Source organism: Euphorbia lathyris, chromosome 9, assembly GCF_963576675.1.
Source record: "Euphorbia lathyris chromosome 9, ddEupLath1.1, whole genome shotgun sequence".
Taxonomy (NCBI): Eukaryota; Viridiplantae; Streptophyta; class Magnoliopsida; order Malpighiales; family Euphorbiaceae; genus Euphorbia; species Euphorbia lathyris.
This window is the reverse complement of record NC_088918.1, coordinates 16596644-16624631: the sequence shown is the minus strand read 5'-3', so window position 1 is coordinate 16624631 and position 27988 is coordinate 16596644. Positions and strand designations below refer to the sequence as shown.

Below are 27988 nucleotides of genomic sequence, written 5' to 3'. Positions count from 1 at the left end.
CTTTTACAAAAAAAAATTACAAAATTTCTTCATATGAATATTTTTAGTTAGTTTATTTATTGATCTTTACAAATTAGAAATTAAATTGAGAAATTTATTCTTAATCAAGTAAATGAAGAAATGATCATCTTCTATCACTAGAAAGACCATAGAATGTTGATCAATATATTTGCAATATATGTATTTTATTAATTTATTCAATAAGTGAGAATTGAAAATTAATTTCCTCATATTTTATTATTTAGTAATCTAATTTAGATTGAGAAAGTAAATTAGAAATCATTACAACTTACCATGTAATTATAAGTCTAGTTAGTATATTAAATCAATTTATAAATATTTTATCATTTGACTCTATTTTCATTACTTCATTTGTAAAACCTTAATTTAATCTTCATAATTGAATAATTTAGTTTAATTAGATAATAATCTATCCAACAATCTATATTTCTTTAAATAAGAGAAGTGGATTAAGTATATCAATTATAACTATTTTTTCTTATGATATATCTTAAACCACTTAGAGATTGTACATATGTGTTCGTTGGATCAACCTTATCCTTTAAAAGTGTCATTATATATATAAGAACTCAATATACCAAAAACTCATTGTATTTGTTCTGATTATTCAATTGACCCCTGAATTTTGAAAACGTCTCATTATCTCTTTGAACTTGTTTACAATGACTCTATTGATCCTCCAAACTTGTTTAAAGTGATCTATTTGTCTCCTAAAGTGGTTATAATAGTCTGTTAATCTTTGCACTTGCTTAAGATAATACATGTTTTAACTTATCTGAATCGCTTCTTATTTTTACTCGTCAACTTAAAAGGCTAATGAGATATTTTAGACAAATTCAAAAGACTAACAAGATATTTTCAAAGTTCAGAAGCTCAATCAAGTAAGCTAGACAAATATCGATTTCTTGGTCTCAACTTTGATGTTACTAACATAATAACCCTCACTTCGTACTACGACATAAAGTCCTTGAATTTTGACATAAATTTCAAATAACCGTTGATCAATATAAATACCCGTTGTCTTGAAATATCATTGGTTACTAACATGCTTACCTATCAAAAAGTGATTTAGTGGCATTTCATGTGGTCAATTTAGAACAAATGATATTAGAGATCATGTACTATTTACACTACTAAAAAATAATAAATAAAAAGAAAATTATCGTCGGAGATAACACATGTCCATTATTAACACGATAGTCATCTGACACAATTATCATTTTTGTTGCCTTTATGTCATATAATCACGATCACGTGGTACAATTTATCACATGACAACCCTATAATTAACTCTCTAAAAAATCAGCTATAGAGAACGTTTAGGGAGAGCGAGAGAAGTAAACTAGTAATAGTATCTCTCTATCACTTCAAACACAAAACTTACCTATATCAATTGATGGCAGTTCTAGGTAAACTCAGGCTGTGCTCCAAGAGTAAAGTTTGGCAATAATCAATGGGAGCAAAAGCATTATATATGCAATGTTGTTGAGTTGATTGAACTCCCAGCCAAACCCCCCATCTCTGATTATTTCGCATCACGACTCGACGCAGCGTACTAAATATCACCTGTGTCTTGCAGCGTACTAAATATCACCTGTGTCTTGAATCTACAACGTTTTCTGATTGTGGAACAAAGCTCTAAACCACCTGTAATATATATACTAGCATAATAGGAACAGACCAATTCCGCCTGTACAATACCCGACCGATCTATCACATTAGGCTGTAACCAGAAAAATTATATATACATTTTACAACAGAGAAATCAAGTGCTACAAGTGATCCCTAGTGTTTCTGCGTTTCCTGTTTCTGTGCAACATAGGTATTCTCTCCTTCACCCTCAACAAACTCCAGCTAAGCCGGTAAACCATATGTCCTTCGATTCCCATTTTACCCTCTTATTCCATTATCACAGTCTTTATTTCCAAGATAATTAATATTTCATGGATCTAAGATTCCTTTTAGTGCCTAAAAATCACAAAACGTAGTATAAACAATTTAGAGATTGGTCGTACAACAACCTAAAAGGCATCTCTGCAATTTCACGTATTGGAATGCCTCGGGACTGCCTTTAGTAACGAAAGAGGAAGCTGAAACATAAATGACAAAGCATGTGCAGTAAACAATCAAGCCTTAACCTAGTGCCTAAGGCTAGGTATCAAAAGCCTAATTGATAAAGAGAGTTCAATGATTATCGAATATCAACTTCCCAAAAATGCAAAAAGCAATAGCCTACCATCATAAATAAATAAACTAACAACAGCATGAAAAATACAGCATACAAAGGAGGAAAATAACAAAAAGGACTATGCCAAGAATAAACTTGAACAATCAGTGAGAACCAGATAGACTGTGCTTATATGGCTGATTGTCTATCCGTTTTCACACGCTAGTAGTAAACCTAAAATAGAATTGCAAGCTGGGTATACTATAGGAGAGAAACCTTGGCTACACTTAACGCAAAGGAACAAGCTGCAACACATATAAATAACGCTAGAACAAACGACATTATTTACAAATAAAAGTTCCATCCTCGACTCATCATCTATATCATCATTTAATTAACAAGGATCTATCTAATCAAACTCTAACTTCTTTTTAGGTATTCATATACCCAAACGAAAATTTCCTTTTAACGTCCAAAAATCATCAAACGGAGTTTAAACAACTTCAAGTTTGATGTAAAACAACCTAAAAGGCATCTCCGCAATTTCACCTAGGAATGCCTCAGGCTGCCTTTAATAACGAAAGAGGAAGCTGAAACATGAATTCCCATTAATATTGAGAGAACATAGCCTCCAACAAGGGAATGGATGACCCCAAGAATCAAAGCAAATATAAGCATCAGCAAAAAGTAAGTCAAAATAACAAACTTAGTTCAAGAACGTGAGACACCACAAGTCAAGAAATCGTCAAGATTCAGATCGCAAACATGCACAAATAATAATTAATAAACTCGCTAGAAAATCAGCTACTTTTACGAGAGCATGAGAAGTAACCTAATATCTCTCAATCACTTCAAGTTCAACAAGACAACTGACTTTTATCAAATAACGGTAGTTCACACAGAACCACAAAACATACGCTAAACTTAACTCATAAGGAAAAGACAACCATATTGCATCCACATGTGATTATGTTTATACGCTTCTCAGGAATGGCATTTGCATTTCTTTATAAATATATAGAAGACGTTTAGGGAGAAGTAAATTAGCATCTCTGAATTACTTCACCTAGACAATTGATGGTAGTTCTAAAATTACCACTAGGTATTACTGCAATCAAAGTACAGGGAATAGACAACCGCATTGTATCAAGCGTTTCTGTTTCATAATTATAAAAACAAAAACCAAGTCACGATAGTCCCAGTTTGAAATTTCCTTTGAACTTCTTTCTCTATCTCCACTCCTTAGTAATAATCAACACTCCATATATGAATAGCAAACAAAGTATAATGACTCTGGTCAGCAAACAACCAACCAACCGAAGCCTTGACGACATAGACATTGCCTTATGGAGCACATCTGTTTCTGATTTGGCTAAATAACATCATTCCAGAGATGGGGGACTAAAAACATTAATAAGCTCATTTGGAATGCCTCAGAAGATATGGCGTGGTTTGAGAGGCAAACAGAACAAAAATAACCTCATCAGGACCCAAAATTCTAGCATTACATGTAAAATGGAACACCGTGAAGCACAAAAAAGATTATATACTTTGAACCACAATCTATTAGCAAATTTACCCCTGTTGTCTAACTCAATGGAAGGAACGCTCACTTGTGTGAGAGAATTTACCCCTAAAACAGAGTCTGGCATGAATCTATTAGCTCCAATACCAACCAGTACTATGCTATTCCAAATAGAAGTCAACAAATTAAAAATCAAAAACTCTAAAGATAGAACTCAAGGGGCAAGAAAGGGCAATACTATAACTGGAATTGGAGGGGTGAGCCAGGCCAATGCTATAGTGCAACACAATGGCGACTCTTAAAGACCCTAATGGAAACTACTCATTCCATCCATGTTTCCGTCTAGATAGGGCTGTAACTATCGTAAATAGGGTTGCAAAAGGTAGGCTGATAATGGAAACTACTCATTCCATCCATGTTTCCGTCCAGATAGAGATCTCCATATCTCCATACCGCTCCCCATTGATGAAATGAAGCAAAGATGATTCGGTTCCTCGGGAGATATTCCTCATTATTTAAATTCTAAATAATGTTTTCTTCAATGTAATTATTTTTTTTCCGTATAATACAATTAGACGACCAATATAATCTAGAAAACAGTAGTATACTTAACACAACAAATGGATCCATCATAATTGAAATTACTTGAAGTGCCCCTGTTTCACAAACATCGACCTAATGAAATTATTAACTTCTTTTAGCTAATCATATACCCAAACAAAAAATTCCTTTTAACATCTAACTCAATGGAAGGAACGCTCTCTTGTGTGAGCAAATTTACCACTAAAACAGAGTCTGACATCAATTTATTAGCTCCAATTTCAAATAGAACTCAGCGAGAAAGGCCAATACTATAACTGGAATTGGAGAGGTGAGCCAGGCCAACGCTATAGTGCAACGCAATGGCGACTCTTGAAGACCCTAATGGCAAGCCATTAATATAGGGCTTCCCCCTAAAAAAATTAATTTAATATCGTGTGGACCATTGGTCCACATATCAGATATTAAACTGATAAGAACAGATACTACACTTGATCTTAGCCAAAAGGCCGAGAAAGGTATGCTTCTACCATTGTTAGGCTTCTCTCTTTATAGTTCACTTCTTGGTCCTCAAAGAGCTTTCTTTCCAATGTGGGATGTTTGTAAAGTAAATGACACACTTCCTCACTCACTTTAAGGCCTTGTCAACAAATTTACCTGCTGAATACCAGACCAAGGCAAAGTGTTTCCATCAAACACAACCATTTTATCCCTCTGAATACCATTTTGCATATCAAGATGGCCATAATGCTTCACAACAAAATAGCAAGCTGGTAACTTATATTCATTCATACAGGGCTAATTTTCCATACAGAGAAACAATCAAGACTGGCAAGACGCAAAGCAAACAAAGGATAATAATGGAAACATCACCCCTGGTACTTAAATTCCCCTGGAAAATTGAGAGAACTCAGCCTCCAATAAGGGAATGGATGACACGAAGCCAAACAAAGGGTCAACAAAGCATCAAGATTCAGATGGTAGACGTCCCAGAATAATAATTTAATGAACTCCCTAGAAAATCAGCTAGGTTTAGGTAGAGCAGGACAAGTAAACTAGGATCTCTCAATCACTTAAACCAAACAACTAACTTGTATCCACAAGTGGTAGTTCACACAGAACCAAAAAACATACACTAGAATTAGGTTATAAGGAAAAGACAACCACATTCCATCCACGAACTGACGCATGCATTCTATAATCCTAATAAGTCACAACGTGATTTTGTTTAGGGAGAAGTAAATTAGCATCTCTCAATTACTTCACCCAGACAACTGACCTGTATCAGTAGTTCTAAAATTACCACTGGGTATTAATGCAATCAAATTACATGGAATAGACAACTGCATTGCATCAAGCATTTCCATTCATAATTATGAAAACAAAAACCAAGTCATGAAAGTCCCAGTTTTGAGATTTTCTTTGAACTTCTTTCTCTATCTCCATTCCTTAGTAATAATCAACACTCCATAGATGCAGAGCAAACAAAGGATCATGACTCTGTTCAGCAAACAACCAGTCCCTAAGTGATCAACAAAGGACGCGCTTCTACACAAGGCACCATATCACACGCTTGATTGAGCGTTACACAAGAGGCATCTATGTGCCTCTGCAATAACTAACCCAAGCCTTGAAGACAGACATTGCCTTATGGAGCACATATGTTTCTGATTTGGCTAAATAACATCATTCCAGAGAGGGGGAACTAAAAAAATTGAGGGGCAAATAGAATTAATACTCTATGGCTGTAAAATTCTAGCGTTACAGGTAAATGGAACACCATGAAGCAAAATAGCAAACTACCTTTGAACTATTTATCACTCAACAAAACAGAAAGTTCACTACCCAAGTCTGAAATTTACGAAATGCACATTGCAAGTTCCATCACTCTTACATAGCCCATAAATAATAATAAAAACATGCAACCACCAGAGAAACAAGCCTGAAGCATTGAATTAACTTTAATTTTTTATTTTTTATTCTTCAATTTTTGAAACTTTAAAAACATGTAACCACCAGTGAAACAAGCGTGAAACAATAAAAAACAAAACCAAAATACAAGCATATGATCTCCATGATTTTAACTTTGAAGTCCCTCAGTTTCAAAAGCATCATTAGATGAAACTATAACTCCTCTTAGTTATTCATATACCCTAGCAACAACTTCTTTCTAACACGTACTTAAAGGGAGCTCAAAACCAGTTCAAATTTGATGTAAGAAGAGTTTCAAAAGCATCATAAAATGAAACTATAACTCCTCTTAGTTATTCATATACCCAAGCAACAACTTCTTTCTAACACGTACTTAAAGGGAGCTCAAAACCAGTTCAAATTTGATGTAAAACAAACTAAAAGGCATCTCCCCTGTTTTACCTTGGAATGGATGCCCGAGTGCTGTCTTTAGCAACGAAAGAGGAAGCTGAAACATAGACTGATCCAGTAGATAATCAAACTGCCCCCAACAGAAACAATCGAATCCCTAAGTGATAACAACAAATAACAATTAAGGAATATCATCTTCCCAGAGAGACAAGTAAGCATTAACTAATTGTTTGTTGTTACATAAAATAAACAAACAATCGCCTCCACTAATTGGATGAAGAGACTAGGTTAACAAGTAGAAATACCTGTTTGTGCTGAGGAAACTTCAAAATAAATAATGCTTGAACAGAAGACTATCCAACTTCTGCAAATTTCTGAAATCAACAATCAAATAAAAAAAATGAAACTGGAATTGGAAGGGGGCCGCGCGAACGCAGGCCCCCACTGGCACAAATTATGACGTAAGCTCTCCCTCTTGGGGAGACTTTAGGGAAGCACCCCTCCAGAGTGCAATGGAGGTCACTACCCTAGGCCATGAGCCTCATTGATCACCCATTCACCCCGTCCAGGTAAGTATGTTGCTCTTTCGATCTTCAGTCTCATTTATACCATTGCTGCTTCATTATCCTGCTAGTGCTTTCCGATGTGGGACTAACTCTCAGGGCTTTTCTTCCACCGTTATGAGTTACGACCGGATACGGAAAGTTAAAAAATCTGTTGGAGGAATAATGATTTCTTAGGGGACAAAAATGGAGATTTTCGTTCTAAAGACAAACGAAGATGGAAAAACTAGTTTCATACCCTCACTCCAATCTAGACCTGTCCATGGGCCGGGTTCGGACCGGACTCAACAGGCTTACACTTATATATATCCAGTCCAGCTTGCTATGAATTTATACGGGTTCGGGTTCGGGTTTAAAAATCAAATCCCAAACCCAGCCCGCACAAATCCATGTATTTAAATAAAATTATATTATTTAATGAAAAAACTAAAATTAATATTAGAAACCACATACCTCTATTTGCAAATTGGGTAAACCATAGACATTTTTTTTTTCGTGCTTTTTCATGTTTTTATTGACCATTGAGATAATTAAAAATTATTAACCGAAAACATAAGTTAACCAATATATATGGACCGATTTCCGTTTTAATGTTATAAAAACCGATAGTCATTTAGATTCAAAAAACTTCCTAATTGAACCGTGCCCACCTCTGCAACAAATCTTTCAGTCAACAAGTCGTACTCACTGATCATTTATATGTTATTTCTATTATTAAAGTAATATTATAGAAACATGAAAGAATATAATAATAATTTTAAATATTTATTATTTTTGAGTTAGTATGTCAATTTAAATCCAACCTAAAAATATCAATCTCGTATCAACCAAAAACGACTCATATTATATTTAATAAAACATTAATCCAATAACTTTGAGTTGGATTCATATAAAATACATAATAATCACCTCTAATTCAATACGTGCACCCGCAAAAAAAAAAAAAAAACATTCTTATAGAGGATGGTTTCCATCTCTGTTTCCGACAAACAAAGGTTCAGGATAATTAATTAACTCATTGAATTTGTATATAATTACAGAATCCAACTTGATTAATATATGATGGGACCAAAGAACGGATGCTACGAATGACGCCGCTGTCGCCCTAATCGGCGAATCTCCATGTCTCCGCTGCCATCTTCCTCGATGGACTCGGACTTTGCCATCGCGCATCTCTTCTCCAAAACCTCCTTCTCTGAAAACCAAAACCCCCCGACACATCCTCGGAACACCCCACCGATCGCAACCGTATCTGGCCCAACCTGCATATCCCGACTGTGCAGTCGAGATGCTTTCTCTAAATCTTTGGGCGCTGGGAATGAAGCCCCAATCGCCGCCAGTCGCAGTTATGCCTCCACCCTTCTCGGCAGCAACAATCCAACAATCGAGCAGGCGGCTGTTCCACCTGCAATCACGGAGGAGGGCGGCTTCAAAGCCGTGAAAATCCCCCAAGCAATTTATCACGAACGGCTTCAGGCGTGTAAAAATTCCATCATCGGTCGGATTACTCTCATGAAAGGGGAGAAGCCATGGAAGCAGGCTGACCTTAAGCTCAAATTGAACTCGATATGGAACAAACAGATGGATTGGAAGCTTATTTCGCTGGGACGAGGTTTCTATCACATCATAATGCCGTCTGCAGAAGCTCTTCAAGCCGTCTAGGGGCAAGGGGCAATCACTCTTAAACCAGGTATTATCCGTTTTATCCCCTGGTCACCCGGATTTAACCCGGAATCCTATAAATCATCATCTGCATAGGTATGGGTCCGTTTCTACAACCTCCCTTGGGAGTATTGGGACCGAAGAATACTTGCGAGTATTGCTCGTGCTGTGGGCACGCCTTTGAGGTTCGATAGGAATACCATAGAAGGGGAATTATGCCACTTTGCCAGGGTCCTAATTGATGTGGATTTAGCTCAGGATTTACAGTTCAAAGTTCGTGTGGACACGGACAGTAGGAGGCAATGGGTTCAATTAGACTACAAAAACCTTCCGGGTTTCTGCTCTATATGTAAAACCGTTGGTCATTCAGCAATGAACTACCGTCGGAATCCAGGAAGGGAAGAACCAAAGGTTCAGAGAAGAGATGGGAAGCAGCCCCTATCAGCAACCCCCAGGGACAGATCTCCTGCTAGATACACTTGGCAACCTAAGCACGCTCTCGCTACGGGTGATGGGGTTAAACCAACAAACATACAAACTACAGGGGAGAGCTCAAAGGTTCAGAACAGTCAGTGGGCAGAGTGCACTTCTGGTTCGGACAGTGAGTCGGAAATGGAAGAAGCTAACACCGAAAGGGCTATTCAGATCTTCACAGGCCCCACTCCATTACGGGTTGAGATGACCGATTTGCACAAGCTGGACCCCAAGTCCGCAGGCTCCCCATTTTGGAGCTGGAAAAACCCCTTGTGCGCTGAGCAAGACACGCAGGGGCCAGAGTCACTTCAATTAGTGGTCAGAGATGAGAAAGGAGCAGACCAGTCCCAGGACGATCAGATTTTGGATATTGAGCAAGCTCTAGGGGTGGTTCAGACCATCGAGAATCCATCTGAGAATCCGCTGCTCGGTTGGAGCACCGTTAAGAGGAAAAAAGCTATGAAGCAACCATAGCAACCGTCTAGTGAAGTACGAGCTAAGAGGCAGAGCCGGCCACCTAAACGGTATTTATGATTGTCTTATTTTGGAATTGCAGGGGCATTCGCCACCCTAGAACTCAAAGGGCGATTAGACTGCTATGTCAGTCACATAAACCTGACGTTTTGTGCATTGCTGAACCGTTAATTTACTTTAATAGTATGCCCAGGCAATTCTGGGATTCATTGGGCTTAGTCCTGGTGGCTGAAAACAACAGGCCGTCAATTTGGGTCCTGGCTAAGGGTACTGTTAACACCTCGAGCATTCTAATTCACGATCAACATATCTCCCTAGAAGTCTCGACGCCCATTTCCAAGCAATTGGTTTCCTTTCTGTATGGGAATAATTCTTGTGTTGGTCGACTCGATCTCTGGCACTCTTTGTTGAGTTTGCAGGTGGCTCCTCATCAGGCATGGGTTGTTATGGGGGACTTCAATGCAGTGACGGGAGCCCATGAGAAAACTGGGGCGGCTCCAGCTAATCGCTCTTGTGCGAATTTTCGGAGTTTCATTAATCTTGGCGGGCTTGTTGAGGTGGAAACGACGGGTGCGCAGTTCACCTGGTCGAATGGCCGGCGGGGGAATGATCATGTTGAGTGCAGGCTGGATAGAGTCCTGGTCACGGAACCCTTTGTGGATCACTGGGATACGATTACTTGCTCAGCATTGCCTAGACATTGTTCAGACCACAGTCCTTTGATCCTAAACTGTAGAATTGGGGCAGCTCAGACTTCTCGGTTCCGTTTTCACACCATGTGGATCACTCACTTGTCCTTACGAGAGGTGATCAAATCACATTGGATTAACTCCAATCTCTCGCTCCCGCCTTCTCAACTCCTGTGCCACAAGCTAAAAATACTGCGTCCGATTCTGCGTGCTTGGAATAAACAGATTTTTGGTCAGGTTGACTCTAATATCCAAAGGGCGAATCAACGAATTGCAGAGGTCCAACAGTTGGTTAGTATGCACGGTCTTAATCCTGAACTTCATGCTCAAGAGATGGCTACGCAGGGGGACTTAGAACTGCAATTACTAAGACAGGAGATTCATCTTCGGGAAAAAAGTCGAGCGAAATGGCTCACTGCTGGAGACCGTAATTCATCTTTCTTCCATAGAGCGTCTAAGGTAAAGAAACTGCAAACTGGCACCTCTTCCATGTATATCAACGGTCAGCTGTCCAGCAATGAGAATGAGATATCGCAGCACATTGTCGACTTCTACACGGAGCTGTTCAGAAACTCTACTCCCCCGTGTAATCTTTATGAAGTTAGTTCAGTTATCCCTGCAATGGTCACAGAAGAAGAAAATGAGTGCTTGATTGTTTGTCCGTCTGCTGCAGATATAAAGAAAACTGTCTTCGCTATGGATCGTGACAGTGCTCCGGGCCTAGATGGCTTTGGCAGCTCCTTTTATCAGGCCTATTGGGATATAATTGGCACTGATGTGTGCAACATGTTATTTGACTTTTTCAGAAGCGGATGCATCCTCCCGGGTATGAATTCGAACCTTATAGCATTGCTCCCAAAGGTGCCTGGGGCTAATAGTATTGACTGCTTTCGGCCTATTGTGCTTGGCAATTTTTGCTACAAGATTATCTCGAAGCTCCTTGCGGACAGGCTTGCCACTATCGCCGCCAGAATTGTTTCACCAAATCAGTTTGGTTTCATTAAAGGGCGAAGCATCCACCACTGTATCGCAGCGGCTTCTGAGGGAATAAATTTCCTGAACAAGAAAACCTACGGAGGAAACATGGCCCTTAAAATTGATATCCGCAAAGCATTCGACACTTTGGATTGGAATTTCCTGTTAGCTGTGATGGAAGCGTTTGGCTTCTCTCTTAAATTTAGAGACTGGGTCCTCAACATCCTCTCTTCCTCCAGGCTCTCGGTGTTAGTTGGGGGATCCGCAAAGGGGTACTTTGGCTGCTCTAGGGGTGTGAGGCAGGGGGATCCGCTCTCGCCCATCTTCTTTGGCTTAGCTGAGGACTTTCTCAGTAGATGGCTTCAACGACTGGAAACTGAGAATTCTTTCAGGCCAATGTCTTATTCTCGTAGATCTTCAATGTCGTCACATCTTCTTTATGTAGATGACTTGCTCCTTTTCGGCAAGGCGACTGTCAGTAATATGCAATGCATTAATTCGGTCTTTAACCTGTATGGAAGAATCGCGGGCCAAGTGGTTAATTGGAACAAATCTTCAATTTTCTTCGGATCTGGGGTGTCCAACCGTAGGCGTGCTAGGTTGGCTTCTTTGCTTGGGATTCAGCAGGCGAGTCTTCCATTCATTTACCTGGGCGTCCCCTTGTTCTCTGGCGTGCCCAAATCCAGACACTTAAGCGGGATGACGGATCGTTTTTTTAGCACAATTTAGCAATTGGAAGGGCCGTTCTCTCTCATTTGCGGGTCGACTGACTCTAATTAAGTCAGCTTTCATATGAGCTTTAGTGCACGCCTTCTCAATCTACAAGTGGCCGGTAAAACTCATTAACCGAATCAACAGACATCTTCGAAACTTCCTTTGGACGGGTTGCACTGAAACTCGTAAACTAGTCACCGTTGCCTGGCGTACTTGTTGTCGTTCTCTCGCTGCGGGGGGACTGGATATTAAAGAGATTGGCTATTTCAACTCGGCCTTACTGGGGAAACTCAGCTGGGATCTTATTCAAGGGAAATCCTTCATCATTGACATTTTCAAAAATCGATTTTTGTCCCCTTCCGGCCTGCCTCGTCTGCACATTTCCAATTCATCAATTTGGGCTTCCTGCAGAAACATTTATCAGCAGCTGAGAGAGCAATCTCGTTGGTGGATTGGTCAACAAACTGAGCTAAAGCTTTGGACAGATAATTGGCTTTGGCCAACAGTTGCGGACCAACTCGGGTTAACCCCTACCGCGCAGCGGGTTTTGAACACTTCTCTCAGCGATTGTCTTATCGGGGATCTCTGGATGAACATTGATCATATTCCGGAACCTGTGTGTTCCCGCATCCAGGCAACTACCCGCGGTTGGAATGAAACCGACGTCTGTTATTGGGAGCCAGACCCAAACGGTAAATTCTCGATGAAACAGTTGTATAAGAGGCTCAAACTTGAGGATACAGAAGTTCAGTGGCACGGTTTCATTTGGGGCAGCCATATCCCCCCGTCTCGCACCATTACCTGTTGGAAATTACTTTAGAATAAGCTTGCAACGCATGAGGTTTTGCAGAAACATGGTCTTGCCTTTGCTTCCCGCTGTGCTCTCTGCCTGTGCTACACGGAGTTGACGGACCACCTGTTCTTTGGCTGCCCCTTTGCTAAATCATTATGGCTCCACTTGGGGGAAACTTTCGGCATCATCATTCATTTTGCAGGTAATTTCGCTGACTTCTTTACCCGTTTACTGTGCTTACGATTTGGCAAACAGGTTCATCTTCTTTGGCAAGCGGCTGTTGTTACTTGTGTCTGGCTCATCTGGCACTAACGCAACAAATGTGTTTTCGATGATGAGCTCCCCTCAATCCAAAACGCTACACGTCTGCTTCATGCTTTGATCCGGGAATCTAATGGCATTTGTAAAGGTGTTTGCAGCAGCTACTATGACAGAAAAATCCTAAGCAGGCTCCTTCTCCTTCCAATCAGTCCCCCTCCTAAAAGAGTAACTGGCGTTAGATGGATCAGTCCTCCCCAGGATTGGCTAAAGGTCAATACCGACGGTTTCGCGCTAGGTGCCCCGGGTCCGGCGGGCGCTGGTGGTATATTCAGAACTTCGCGCGGCTTTGCAAGGGGCTGCTTCTCTTTCTCGATCGGTTCTGATTTCCCTCACACGGCGGAGATCAGAGCTGTGGCTTTCGCTGTAGACATGGCCTGGGAAAAAGGTTGGTTAAAGATCTGGATCGATTCAGACTCCGCTTATGTAGTAAACCTGCTGAAATATCGTTCTGACTCAGTCCCTTGGAATGTGCGTCAAATCTGGTTGAAGTGTCTATCGCAATGTTCGAACATGGAGATTATCGTTTCGCACATTTTTAGAGAAGGAAACATGGTTGCAGACAAGCTTGCGAGACATGGGGTCACCTCCACGGGGATTCTTTGGTGGGACTCTGCTCCCAACTTCTGTCACGATTTAATTTTACAGGACATCTGTAGTACTGTAAAATTCAGGTTCACCTAGGTTCTCTTTTCATTTCATTCTTTAGTCTTTATTCTTTCATCTTCTCCCTCTTTGTAAACTTTTCCTTTTTTTTTTAATATATTTTGCGGGATTGCGTGGCTAGACTGCGGGGGTGCCAGCCTGGCTGGGATGTCCGTTTATAGCTCCGCATACTCCCAGCCTTTACTTAAAAAAAACTTGATTAATATATGATAGACGCTAAATTTCTCTAAGTTTGTTCAAAATGACTCAATCTTACTTTTGTAGTCCAAATCTAGCTTAATATTGAGAAGTTCTGCAATGTTACTTAAAAAAGACCACTCAGATAATATATATATATATATATATATAGAAAAAACATTGAGTAAATTCGATTTAGAAAAAAAAAATTTGTTTACACGTGTAAATTTGGCCGCCCAACAAACCAATTGTTTATTCATCAATGCCAGCGAGAGCGAATCTAAAAGCAAACCATCTTTTGTGTCTCGTCACAAAATGTGTCAACATTATTGGATTGTGATGCTTGTTGTTCCATGAATCACTTCACCTGGAACAAAGATTTTATTATACAGATAAGAGAACTAAAACAGTTCGGGCCAATGACATCCTTATTTATTGATTTGACACACTTCAAACTTGATCAGGCATGCAACGATTTATGTTATTTGAGTTTGCCAAATCAGCATCTTAAAGACCCGAAATTGACAAGTTAAAGGTGTCAAGCGGCAAAAATTACAAGTTTAAAAGTGATAGCTCCAAGTATAACTACATGGTGCCAAACGGCAAAACGATACAAGTTTTGATGTATAATTATATATTAATCCCAAAATGAAATAACAAGATCATGTATTTGAGCTGCCATATCAGCTTGAGCAAAACAACAAGCTTAACAAACTAAATATCCTGCCAAAATGGCAGCTTATGATCTGCTGCTGCTGCTTCATTCTTCTTCATACTGCAACACTCCAGCTTGCACAACATAGGGATCATTTAAGAGCTAGTAACAGACAAGAAAATCACTAACTGATTTTGAGAAGCGACATGAGGAGTTCCTGAAACAAGAAACATAGTGATCTCTCGTGTTTATTTTTCTCATGAAAAACCGAATTTGCAGCCGCAACTGCTTCTCACTATCGCATTTCCGTACATACAGATTAAAAATAAAAAATGGCTCTGGTCAGCCAACAACCAATCCCTAAACAATCAACAGAAGATGCACTTCTACATAAGGCACCTTATCTAATGCTTGGTTGAGGTTTACACAAATGTGCCTCCTCAATAACTAACCCAAGCCATGAAGAGATAGACATTGCCTTATAGAGCACATCTATTTCTGATTTGGCTAAATAACATCATTCCATAGCAAGAGAGGTTTCAAGACTAAAAACATTAACTTCATTCCTCAGAAGATATGATAAATATCGCCTTGGTTTGAAGGGACTCTGATAGATAACGTGATACAAAGATATAGAAAATAGAAGATATACAGAGGTTATGCAATGAATTGGAACTAGAAATTGTATTCCCCAACTACAAATCAATCAAACACAATGGATGGAATTATAAAATCAATAGAGAAATCTATTGCATAATATATATATATAACTTGTAGTACTCTTTCCTTTTCTCTCAACGAACTCTAGCTAAGCCCATAAACCATGTGTCCTTTAATTCCCCATTCCCATTATCACATTCTTTATCAGACTCCAAGATAATTACTATTCTATGGATCTAAATTTCTGGTATTACAGGTAAATTGAGACCATGAAGCACAAAAAATCTATAGACGCTAAATCGCAATATCATCTAACTAAATGAAGGAACAATCATTGATTGGGGAGCAAATTACTTATGAAGTGTGTAACATTTCATGAAAATGAAATTCATCCAAGTATCACAATTTACCATATGATTGCAAGTTCCGTCATTCTTAAGCTCCACCAGCTGCTGCATATATGCATAAATTGTAAATATAAAGCTTGCATCTACCGGTCCAACGAGCCTGAATCACTGAATTAACTTTAGAAAAAAGGTAAAGAAAGTGAAACTAAAGTAATATTTTCTTCAGCATCATTTCAAAAGACACTTGATATTTTGATTCTATTAAAATAATTGACAAATGAACAAGCATCAGATAACCATGAATTGAAGTGCCTCGGTTGCGCAAGCATCAATCTAATGAAAATATAACTTCTTTTAGCTATTCATATACCCGAACAATCACTTTGGTTTAACGCCTAAAAACCAATGAATGTAATTTAAACAACTTGAAGGTTTTGTAAAACAACCTAAAAGGCATCTCCACAATTTCACCCCGGAATGCCCCAAGACTGCCTTTAATAACAAAAGAGGAAGATGAAACATTAACAACAAAGCCAGTAAAGTAAGCAATCAAGCCTTAACATGGTGCCTAGCACCAAGTATCGGAACCCTGATCGTTAAAGAGAGTCCAGTGATTATCGAATATCATCTTCCTAGAAATGCAAAGTAAGCAATAGCCTACCATAATAAATAAACTAACAATAGATTTCACGAAAAGGATGAAATGGACAGAAAAGAATACAGGAAATCTATGTAAAGCTACATATTTGGATAATGGAAAATAACCAAAAAAGGACTATAACTTCAAAGCTTCTAGAGAAGAATAAACTTGATCAGTTGGCAAGAACCGGATAAACTGTTCTCATTGCTTATATGGCTGGTTGGATGTTTTGACACGCTATAGTACTAAACCTTAAATAGAATTGCAAGCTGTGTTTTCGATACGAGACAAACCCTGGCTACACTTAACGCAAAGGAGCAAGCTTCAGCACAAACGACATTATCTACCAACAAAAGCTCCATCCTTGAATCATCATTTATACCAACTTTTCATTAAATCCTTGAAAGGTTACAGAATCCGAAAAGAAAAATTGAAACTAGTGATGGACGGGCCCGTGGACAGAGAATAAATACTCAGAGCCTCTTTGGCCATACCCATGAATGATGGAAACTGCACCCCTGGTACTTAAATTCCCCTGAAAATTGAGAGAACTTAGCCTCCAACAAGGGAATGGATCACACCAAGTATCAGAGCCAAATGACAAAATTAGGTCAAGAGATCATCAAGATTCAGATAGTAGACGTGCAAAATCTGGTATGTTTAGGAAGAGCAGGAGAAGTAAACTAGTGTCTCTCAATCACTTCAAGTTCAACGAGACAACTGACTTGTATCAGCTAATGGTAGTTCACACAAAACCACAAGACATACACTAGAATTAAGTTACAAGGAAAAGACAACCACATTTCATCCACGAACTGTCGCCTGCATGTCTGCAATCCCAGTAACAGAGAAAACTAAAGGTTATAGAAGACGTTTAGGGAGAAGTAAATTAGCTCTCTCAATTACTTCACCCAGACAACTGACCTGTATCAGTTGATGGTAGTTCTAAAATTACCACTGGGTATTACTGCAATCAAATTACAGGGAATAGACAACCGCATTGCATCAAGCGTTTCCGTTCATAATTATAAAAACAAAAACCTAGTCAAGAAAGTTTTGAAATTTTCTTTGAACTTCTTTCTCTATCTCCATTCCTTCAAAAACATTAGGGGTTAATATTCCATTTAGTAATAATGCAGAGCAAACAAAGGATAATGACTCCTGGTCAGCAAACAACCAATCCCCTAAGTGATCAACAGAGGACGCGTTTCTACAAAAGTCACAATATCTAAGGCTTGGTCGAGGTTACGCAAGAGGCATCCATGTGCCTCCGCAATAACTAACCGAAGCCTTGAAGACATAGACATTGCCTTATGGAGCACATCTGTTTCTGATTTGGCTAAATAACATAATTCCAGAGATGGGGGACTAAAACCATTAAGCTCATTTGGAATGCCTCAAAAGATATGGCGTGGTTTGAGAGGCAAACAGAACAAAAATAACCTCACCAGGACCAAAAATTCTAGCATTACAGGTAAAATGGAACACCATGAAGCACAAAAAAGATCATATACTTAAAATCACAATCTATTAGCAAATTTACCCCTGTTGTCTAACACAATGAAGGAACGCTCTCTTGTGTGAGCAAATTTACCCCTAAAACAGAGTCTGACCAGTACTATGCTACTATTTCAAATAGAAGTCAACAAATTAAAAACCAAAAGCTCTAAAGTTAGAACTCGAAAGGCCAATACTGGAAATGGAATTGGAGGGGTGAGCCAGGCCAATGCTATGGTGCAACGCAATGGCGACTCTTGAAGCCCCTAATGGCAAGCCATTAATATAGGTCTTCCCCCTAAAAAATTAATTTAATATCGTGTGGACCATTGGTCCACATATCAGATATTAAACTGATAAGAACAGATACTACACTTGATCTTAGCCAAAAGGCCGAGAAAGGTATGCTTCTACCAATGTTAGGCTTCTCTCTTTATACTTCACTTCTTGGTCCTCAAAGAGATTTCTTTCCAATGTGGGATGTTTGTAAAGTAAATGACACACTTCCTCACTCACTTTCAACAATTTAATCCGCTGAATACCAGACCCAAGGCAAAGTATTTCCATCAAACAACAATTTTATCAGCTGAATACCATATCCAAGGCAAAGTTTATCTGCTGATTCCTCCATATGGAGTAATAATCAACATTCCCAGTATATCAGAGCAAACAAAAGATAATAACTCTTGTCAGCCAACAACCAATCCCTAAGTGATGCACCATATCTAATGCTTGGTCAAGTTTACACGGGAAGCATCTGAAATAACTAAATCAAGCCTTGAAGGCATTGCCTTATGGAGCACATCTGTTTCTGATTTGACTAAACAACATCATTCCAGAGAGGGAGGGCCTCAGAAGATATGATAACCTCATTTGGATGTCCATTTAATATTTTTGATTATGTTGAAACAATAAAACAAATTAACTCCATGATTTGAACTTCGAAGTGGCTCAGTTTCAAAAGCATGGACAAAATGAAACAAAAACTTCCATGAAAAAGGAGTTCAAAATTTGATGAAAACCTAAAACCTGTTCAATTTTACCTTGCAATGTGCACGAAAGAAGAAATAATAATCATTGCCTCAACGTAGCCTCGAACAGTAAGAATCGAATCCCTAATTGATAACAAGAAATAATGATTAATGAATATAATCTTCCAATAGAAGCATAAAACATACCGATAGTACATGCAGTCCATTAGATGAACAAAAAACAGAAACTGGAATTGGAAGGGGGCCGCGCGAACGCAGGCCCCCACTGGCACAAATTATGACGTAAGCTCTCCCTCTTGAGGAGACTTTAGGGAAGCACCCCTCCTAAGTGCAAAGTGCAATGGAGGTCACAACCCTAGGCCATGAGCCTCTTTGATCACCCATCGACCCCGTCCAGGTAAGTATGTTTCTCATTGGCTCTTGACTCTTATTTATACCGCTGCTGCTTCATTATCCTGCTCATGCTTTCCGATGTGGGATTTTCTTCCACTGTTATAATGAGTTACGACCGGGGCTACTGTAAATTAAAAATCAGTTGGAGGAATAATGATTTCTTTAAGAGGACAAAAATGGAGATTTTCATTCTAAAGACAAAGAAAAGTAGTTCCGCACCCTCACTCCAATCCACTCCATTTACAATACTACTTTTATTCAAATACAATATGGCCCAACCAAACCAAACCAATATGATTAGAAATTACTAGCGGTGGCAATTTTGTGTTTCGTGTCAAAATCGTGGTATCTCATGTATATATTCTATATGGTTTTATATGTTATAAATACTATAAAAATGATTTTCGTGTCAAAATCATGTTATCTCATGTATATATTCCGTATGGTTTTTTATATGGTACAAATACTAGAAAAATGATTTTCGTGTCAATTGTGTCGTGTCAGTCAGGTTGTCTCTCTAAATCGTGTTCTCGTGTCAGAAATTGTCACTCCTAGAAATTAGAGTAAACTACACTTTGACCCCTGACTTGCACTTATTTGCATGATGAACTCTCAATTTTAAAAGGATCTTACTATTTACCGCTCCAAATTACTAGTTATTATCTCATATTGGACAATTTTACCTTTTTTATAAAAAAAATTCAAAACTGAAATTTTATATTTTTTAAGAGAATTTTTTTATTTTACCTAAGGCGGGCAAAATTTCCTTGTCCACCTGGCCATTGGCCAGGCGGATATTTTGCCAACCTAGAGTAAAATCACATTTTTTACCCCCAAAATGCAAGATCGGCCAATTTTTTGTGATGAAAAATACAAAATCGTCCAATTTTTTTTGCAACTCATCAATTTTTTTCAGAATTTCAGTTTTTATCGGAATAGATATACCATTCAATAACGTATATTTTCACGAAAAATGTATCTCGTCCAATTTTACCGACTCGTAATCATCCATTTTCGGGGTTCTCAGGTTGTCACGCATCAATTATTTTCATAATTTCAGTTTTGACCAGTTATTGCCATGCATTTTTTCATAGTTTCTTTGATAAAAAAAACCCGTAAATTTTAATGTTTCCGACTTATAATCATCCATTTCCGAGGTTCTCGGGTTGTCACGCATCAATTATTTTCATAATTTCAATTTTGATTGGAAAATAGAACCAATTACTAGTTTTTGAAAGAAAAATATGAAAAGGAAAAAAATGTCAAAATGGGGGCGGTGATAAGCAATTTGGAGCGGTAAATATTAAAAAATACCTCAACTGCCTTTTTTTAGTAAAATAAAAGTGTTCGACTTTTGACTTCTCCAAAAGAAGGTGTCAATGGAATACACTTTGATGATAAAATTAATAATCATGTGGTACAGAGAGAACATCTTAGTAATTACGTGGTATAAAGAGAACATCTTTAAGGTAGGGGAGATGAGAGTGAAACTGTGTCTTTTATTGTAGGATAAGGCATCCATATTTATAGGTCTAAGCTATGGTTAAGAAAAGTCCTTACCGTCCCTAGTTCTCCTTAAACCACAGTCCTTTAGTTGGCTCTTAAAGTGATTATGGGGGACATTTTGACCCCACTGGTGGGCTTAGATTATGTGTGGATGGTTGTTGTTGGGTTTTGAGGCCAAATGCTCAATTAGAAGTTCTTGTTGGTCCCGTGTAACGAGACAATATTAGTTCCAAGGGGGGGTTAGGAACTATTTAAAATTTTATCCGTTAAGGCTGACTTCTTTTTATTAAAGACTTTAACTTAGTCTTTAAGCACTGCAGTGTTGAGGAGTTTAAGATACAAGCTTAGTTAACTAGTGACTAAGTCTGTTTCTATCCTTGAGTCAGGAGATAGCACTTGAGTCTATTCCTGAACTCAGCTTCTCAGTTCACTCAACTCAGCGTGTGTTCGTTTTAGTGTTTTACTAGGCAGTATTTAAGCAAGCAAGATATAAAGGAGTTAAGGGTTAGAAAGATATTACTCAGCAGACGTATCATGGTTCGGCCTCTCCGCCTACGTCCAGTCCCCGGAATTCCTTCCGAGCTTTTCAGAATCCTCTACTGAGCTCTTTAAAGGTAGAGCACAAACCTTTTACAATAGCAACTGAGTATACAAGAGTACCTTCCTCTATTCCTCTACTCAATCCTATTTCTACTGCTGAGTACTATGACCGAGTACTCAACTTCTCTTTTCTATACTTCTAGAAATGATAAGTGTTTGTTTGTCCTAAACAACAATTGCTAAGACACTTTAGATGAATAAGATCACTCTAGACTTTTACACAAGATTGGAATTGGTGTAAGATTTGCGTTGCTTTTCTCACAGAACTTCGAATATCAATTAGGTCAGCGTTTCGACTTGATTGAAGATCTACATCGAATGAAGCGTTTGAGTGGCCTATTTATAGTGACACTTGATGCACCTGTAATTTCAAATTTCGAAATAACCGTTGGAGGGAAACGGCTTCCTGTCGCTTTCACTCAGTACGTGCTCAGCGTCCTTGGCCAATTGAATTCTTGTATCTTCTGTCTTCGGAAGTGCTCAGCAGCTTTTCGTCAAGCTGGTTAGAATGTTTCCACATTTATGGCAAAGTCTTCCAGACAGCTTCCTGAGTCTTCTGATCTTTACCCAAAGTAGAAATACTTTGTCTTCAAGTTTGTTCAGGTCAGCCGCTGACTTGACTTCCTTGTCGCACAACTCAGCAGCTTCGACTTGAAGCTTTTGGACGAATGCTTCTCGATCCTTCTTCTTGCTGGGTTTGCGTTTCATTCAGCTTGAGCTGCGTTTTGATCTGATTGGGTCGTGTGGCTTTCATTCGTTGACTTGGGCTTGACTTTCTCTTGTGGGCCTTTGGGCCTTACAACTTAATGTCTTAAATAACTCAACATTAAACAAACACATTAGTATAAATAAATCAAAGCATTTAAATTTAATGTGTTAGAATATTTTTATCATGGATATTTAATTCTTGTTAAATAATTATATCAAATCAAAATCATGTGGAAAGGTGTTTCAACAGTTCCTCCCTATTGGACAGTCGTAGTGAGAAATATGTATTATCTGTCTGAGGGTGACATGTCTTCAGTTCTCATTGGTTTTATGTGTCAGAGATTACGAATTCAAGCTGACTGCGAAATGCCGGGTTTTAGACACGTGTCTTGCATGTATAGATTAGTAAGAATGATGGTTTTTAATAGTGACAATCTGGATACGTGTCTCATGCATGCCAAAAGCAATAATGATTTTGCAAGCGTGTCAGGTCCTTTTTTGAAGCGCCAACCGTCCTTATTTAATGGCAGCTAATAAAGGCGAGTCACGGTTGGCCTTCCACGACCGCTTATAAATAGGCCATCTAACTAACTATGATAGTTTCTTTTGCCTTTCCCCAAAGCTTTGAAGTTCTTGCTTGCTAACCGTATTCTTTGTTTTTTGAGGGTGATAATATTTTTGTTCTTTTGGGACTTAGAGAACTTTTTCTGCCATTTTTCTGCGAGCATTTTCAAAGCCAATTCTAAGGGCAATACCCTTCACTTTCTTTTATGTTCTTCTCATTGTGAGTTGTTCTTTTTCTTCCTTTTCATTATCTTAGGTGTTGGCCCCTTCTTCCATGGTAACTCATTAGAGTTTAGGGATGATCTATTATGTTCGTTATAAAGTTGTCTACCTCTGTAAGTCATCGGGTTGAGGGGGATTTGGGTTCAAACGGTAAAGGAGGTTTGGAGCAAACTAGGCCAGTTCTAGGGTTAGAAGTAGATTATAGTGTTCCGTCGACCTTAGGGATGACTAAGAAAAATAAAAATAAAGTAGAGCCAAAACTGTTTTCCACACTTCTTAGATCTGGTGGGGAGACGATTTGTGATATATTAATTGATAAGTACTAGATTTTAAACATTGAATATTATAAATGTTGGAATTATTAAATGATATAACTTTTATAAAAATATTAGTTGATAATGTTTAATTTAAAATGTTAAATTAAATATAAGTGATTTTTAACTTAATTAATTAATTAAAGTGCTAAAAAATAACCATTATCAAACACACTTAAATTAAATAAGTGTTTAACATTTTAATTTAAGTCATTATCAATGTTATCAAACAAGGTCTTAGTTTGCCTCAATCTATCTAAAATTTTATCATTTGGTCTATGATTTATTATTTTGTCACATTTAGACTTTGACATATCTCAATTGGTGAAATTTCACCCATATTGATTGAAGAGTTAACAAAAATGTTATCCTATTGACACGTGACAATACTTTGACACTTCGACTTGATAAAATTTATTTTAGGGATTTGTTTTTTATTTTTTTTATTTTTTAAATATAATTAATTATGTAGTAAATAAGCTTTAAGATGTGTCACGTGTCAAAATATCACCATATATTAGGGAAGTAATAGTTTTGTCAAGTTTTCATCCAAATTGAATAAAATTTCAACAATTGGGACAGTTCATGGGATCAAATGTAACCAAATAATAGATCATTGGTCAAATAATAAAATTTTAGATAGATCAAAAGCTAAATAACACTTTAAACTTAACGGTTTCGTAAAAAGCATATTTTATAAAAATGCTTGTTGTTTGATTTGATCCACCATAAAAAAAATATAACACATAACAAATGTTTCAAAATAGATTAGTACACTAAAAAATGGGCCACCAAATAAATGGAAAACCCACTTCTTGAGTAGGGATGTAAACGGGGCACATAATGCATTTCACATCCCAGTTCTCCGATTAGTCGGAGATTCCCTATTTCCATTAAATGGAGATAAATTTGTCTTCACCCTCGCTCCACAGGGAATTCTCATTCCCATGGAGAATCACTGTTTATATTTTGAAAAAAGTAGTAATGTCTTAAAACTTTTAAGAATCAGTAACTAATAATATAAAACATCAACAATCATTCTCAAATTTTCTAAAACACAAAGACTAAAAATTAAAAATAATCATTCACCTAATTAAAATGTACTTAAATCATCCAAAAAAATCAATTATCATGGGAATAGCAGAGGATCCCCCATCGGGTATTAACGAGTCGGGGACGAGGATCCCGACAGGGCGGAGATACCTTTCCATATCCCCGTCCCATCCCCACCACAGGGAATAAAATCGTCCTCATCCCTGTCCCATGGGAATTCTTATCGGGGATTCCCCGTCCCTGTTGGGACGGTTACCAACGCGGACAGGGAATTCCCGCCCCATTTACATCCCTATCAAGAAGTAACATATGAATCTAAATCAGCTCACATATAGGCTCTATTTGGTAAAGAGTTTTTTTTTTGTAAAATTAGAGGTTTGTGTCACTTTAGAGGTTTTAACTAGTTATACTTCTAATATTGGTGTTTGGTGAAGAAAAGTTTAAAAGAGTTTATTGGGTCAAAAAAATATGGTTTTATAAGCTTTTTCAATTAGCTTATTACTCCATCTCTTTTTAAGGATATTTCAACCCTATATCCTTTAACCTTATTTTATCATGTCCTTATTTGTCATTTTACACAAATAGCTATTAACAATCAACTAAGTTTTACCAAACAAGTTTACATAACCAGCTAACAGTTACTTGGCAAACAAGCCATAACTAAAGCAATCACTCGTTACACATCCTCCTTAGAAGATTTGGAAATTGTCTTTTGTTTATTAGATGAGCAAGATGAAGATGACATTTAATAACGGGATTTAAATTCTCAATAAAAGAAATAAATTTAGTTAAATACTTCCTCCGTTTCATATTAGATGACTTTCTGGAGAGTTTTTTTTGTTTCATATTACATGTTGTTTTGATTTAATTAATACAAATTAAATTACATGTCGTTTTCAGCTGTCAAAGTTGAAGCAACGTGGGTTTTGAGCATGGAGAAGCTGTTGAGCAGAGAGAAGACAAACTTGAATTTTCTTACGAGGAAAAAGTTAATCTACTGTTTAGCAGCCAATAGTTGAATAAACGTGGGTTTGTTGAGATTAGAATAATAAAGTCATTATAAAATAAATAAATAAATAAATAAATAATGGACTTAATAAATAAATAGGGGGTAACAAAGTCTTTTTCAATTATTCCTTAATTTTTGTGCAATTATCTAAAAAGTCATCTAATATATGAAACAGATGGAGTATATTATTTTAAAAACATTTATAAAGAAACCATTCCTGCTTTTGAATAATTATTTTCCCAATTCCAAGTTTTGATTTAGACAAATCCCCGTCTCATTTACAACTTTATATAACAATTAGTTATAAAAAAAATATGGGAGTCAAATGTAATGTTGTAAAAAAATACTAGATGTTAATCGCATGATTCAAATTCGAAGGGGCTCCACTTTATATGTAGATTTTTTTTTTTTTCGATTTAAGACTTTGATTCTTAATAGAAATATGTTTGTATAAAAAAAAACTGTTCTAATTGTTTTTTCTAGTATATTTACTATTCACTATAATTGCTTGAGCTAAAACTAAAAAAAATCAGTCTAATTTAAATAATTAATTTAATATCTAAACTAATCTTTAATAATTAAAAAGAAAAGTTATATAATTTAACACTCAAATAATATATATATATATAAAATAAGTCAAATGAAACAAAAAAAAAAAAACCATAAAATTATTTGGCTTTTATATCAAACATTTCATACAAATTTTTCAATAAATTAAGTCAATGTTTTATTTTTTTTTGTTAGTTATTTATAATTATATTAATAATATCATAAATATTTTAGTCACGTTAATAATTTATTTTGGAAACTTTAAAAGTAAATTTATATTATTTTGTACACGAGGATAAAGTATGCCATTTACTTACCCAATCTCCCGAAAATGTTAAGAAATTTCACACTATTCCAGATAAATTAATTAAAGAAAAAAACAATACAAATTAAAAAGAAAAAATATGATTTCTATTATTAATGATAGAAATAAACAAATAATTATAATTACTTTGAGAAAAAGCAAAAGCAAACCAAATTCTCTATGTACGAGGAAGAAATGGGACTAGAATTTATTACCTTAAATTTTTTTTTGAAAAAAATGCAAATATAAAATATAAAAAGTAGTATAATACAGTACCATAAATCAAAACCAGTCCATTTTCTCTATCTCTTTTCCATCGTCCATCTCCATTTCATCTCCTCGGATTTTCTTTCTCAGGTTCAGGGCGATTAAGGAAAAAAATAAAAAAAAGATGGGGCTGAGTCCCATCTTTCTTCTTCGTTGGACATGGCTGGAGGGACTCCCAGCCATGGCTAAAACAAGGGTGAAGTTCATCGGACAACCCCTAAGAGGGTTTTTCGGTGGGCTGGAGGGTTGGTCGATCCTCCGCGACCCTTCATATCTCCACCTCTAGTTAATCAGGCTGACATATCCCTTAAGGATTAGTCGGTGATTATTGAATTTGTAGTTTTATATTTTGTATTTGTTATAAACAAATTGTTATATAAATTAATTAAAATATATATTATACTATCTAAAAAATAATAATATAAAATAATTTAATATAGAAAATTTATGTATTCATAACAACAATATAATTGAAACAACTCAAACAAATAAAATATAATGTTTATAAGTAATATATTTCACCAAAACTTATGAAACAATATCTTTAAAGTCTTAAACCATATCATGAGTATAAGTAAAAAACGCAATAACCATACGAAAATGTCCAAAAGTGAATTATAATAAATAAATAAAATAATAATAATAATAAACATTTTTGTCCATCGTTGTTTAGCAACGTCTAGGCGAAGCTCAGGAGCCGAAAAACATTTAGAGTGACCAAACGGAGAAAATCGGAACAAATTTTAGATTTCGAATGCTTAGGTGAACCTAAGCGATCTAAGCGGCCTTGATTTTTTCCACTACAAAATGTTTGATTTAATTCTAACAAATATCCAGTCTTTTATATATGGAGCTGTCACTAAAAGAAGAAACTAAGTAACTTACTTTCATGTTCTTACATCTCCAAACATGTCCGAGATTATTGCCGACCATCATCTCGTAGTTGGCGACTCCGGTGTTAGGAATTTAGATCAAAAGCCACTCAATTCAGAAAGGGGTCCATAGCTCAGTGATAGAGCATTTGACTGCAGATCAAGAGGTCATCGGTTCAAACCCGGTTGGGCCCTTTTATTTTATTCCGAAATTTGATTTTGTCTCCGGTCACTTTTATTTGATATTGCTAAAAAAAATTGTTTAATTATTATAGATAAATTTTTTTGAATAAGTTATTCTAAGAGGAAAATCTTATTAATTGCAGCTTTATAAAAAAGAAAGGAAACAAATTTATTTATTAATTTGTTTTATAAGTTACAAATTGAGATTTATGGTTATTGGGGACAAAAGATTTAGATAATACGTAGCAAACAGTGTAATTTTAAATTTAACATTTATTAGACGGTACAATTTCAAGTCTCATTTATGACAAATAAGTTTTTTGCATTACAAAAATGTTCAATTTCAAACCTGATGCGAACATTTTCTTCAAGGATTCAAGTCACAACGAAGGAAGTCGGGTGAGATACGAAGCAAGGGCGAATGCATGGAGAAAAGGCTCAAAAATTGCCCCACACGGCGTGTCACATGCCCACAGGTCGTGTAGAGCTCGGGTGAAAATCAAAGGGGCTCCCGATGTAATTCACTAGGCATGTGGCCTTGATTTTCAACAAGAAATTGAGAAGGGGACAAGA

General features: G+C 37.0%; 2 long non-coding RNA genes, 5 other non-coding genes and 5 pseudogenes across 7 annotated transcripts; 1 reads left to right on the top strand and 11 right to left on the bottom strand.

The window, feature by feature from the left end:
• Positions 1 to 1226: 1226 nt before the first annotated feature.
• LOC136207163 (uncharacterized) lies at positions 1227 to 7305 on the bottom strand. Its single transcript, XR_010676600.1, has 3 exons — positions 6881 to 7305; positions 6627 to 6732; positions 1227 to 1711 (listed from the first exon to the last, which is right to left on the bottom strand). It is a non-coding gene; the product is annotated as an uncharacterized lncRNA (long non-coding RNA).
• On the bottom strand, positions 3481 to 3579 carry LOC136207829 (small nucleolar RNA snoR127; annotated as a pseudogene).
• On the bottom strand, positions 4580 to 4775 carry LOC136207524 (U2 spliceosomal RNA). The gene has a single exon (XR_010676670.1). It is a non-coding gene; the product is annotated as a U2 spliceosomal RNA (small nuclear RNA).
• On the bottom strand, positions 5862 to 5948 carry LOC136207844 (small nucleolar RNA snoR127; annotated as a pseudogene).
• On the bottom strand, positions 6992 to 7152 carry LOC136207756 (U1 spliceosomal RNA). Its single transcript, XR_010676883.1, has one exon. It is a non-coding gene; the product is annotated as a U1 spliceosomal RNA (small nuclear RNA).
• A 7313-nt stretch (positions 7306 to 14618) lies between the features above and the next one.
• Positions 14619 to 19302, bottom strand: LOC136205742 (uncharacterized). Its single transcript, XR_010676065.1, has 3 exons — positions 18923 to 19302; positions 15806 to 15902; positions 14619 to 14952 (listed from the first exon to the last, which is right to left on the bottom strand). It is a non-coding gene; the product is annotated as an uncharacterized lncRNA (long non-coding RNA).
• LOC136207838 (small nucleolar RNA snoR127) lies at positions 15073 to 15261 on the bottom strand (annotated as a pseudogene).
• LOC136207851 (small nucleolar RNA snoR127) lies at positions 17543 to 17740 on the bottom strand (annotated as a pseudogene).
• Positions 18091 to 18285, bottom strand: LOC136207534 (U2 spliceosomal RNA). The gene has a single exon (XR_010676679.1). It is a non-coding gene; the product is annotated as a U2 spliceosomal RNA (small nuclear RNA).
• Positions 18564 to 18718, bottom strand: LOC136207828 (small nucleolar RNA snoR127; annotated as a pseudogene).
• Positions 19109 to 19276, bottom strand: LOC136207878 (U1 spliceosomal RNA). The gene has a single exon (XR_010676963.1). It is a non-coding gene; the product is annotated as a U1 spliceosomal RNA (small nuclear RNA).
• An 8053-nt stretch (positions 19303 to 27355) lies between the features above and the next one.
• Positions 27356 to 27427, top strand: TRNAC-GCA (transfer RNA cysteine (anticodon GCA)). The gene has a single exon. It is a non-coding gene; the product is annotated as a tRNA-Cys (tRNA).
• The last annotated feature ends 561 nt before the right edge of the window (positions 27428 to 27988 follow it).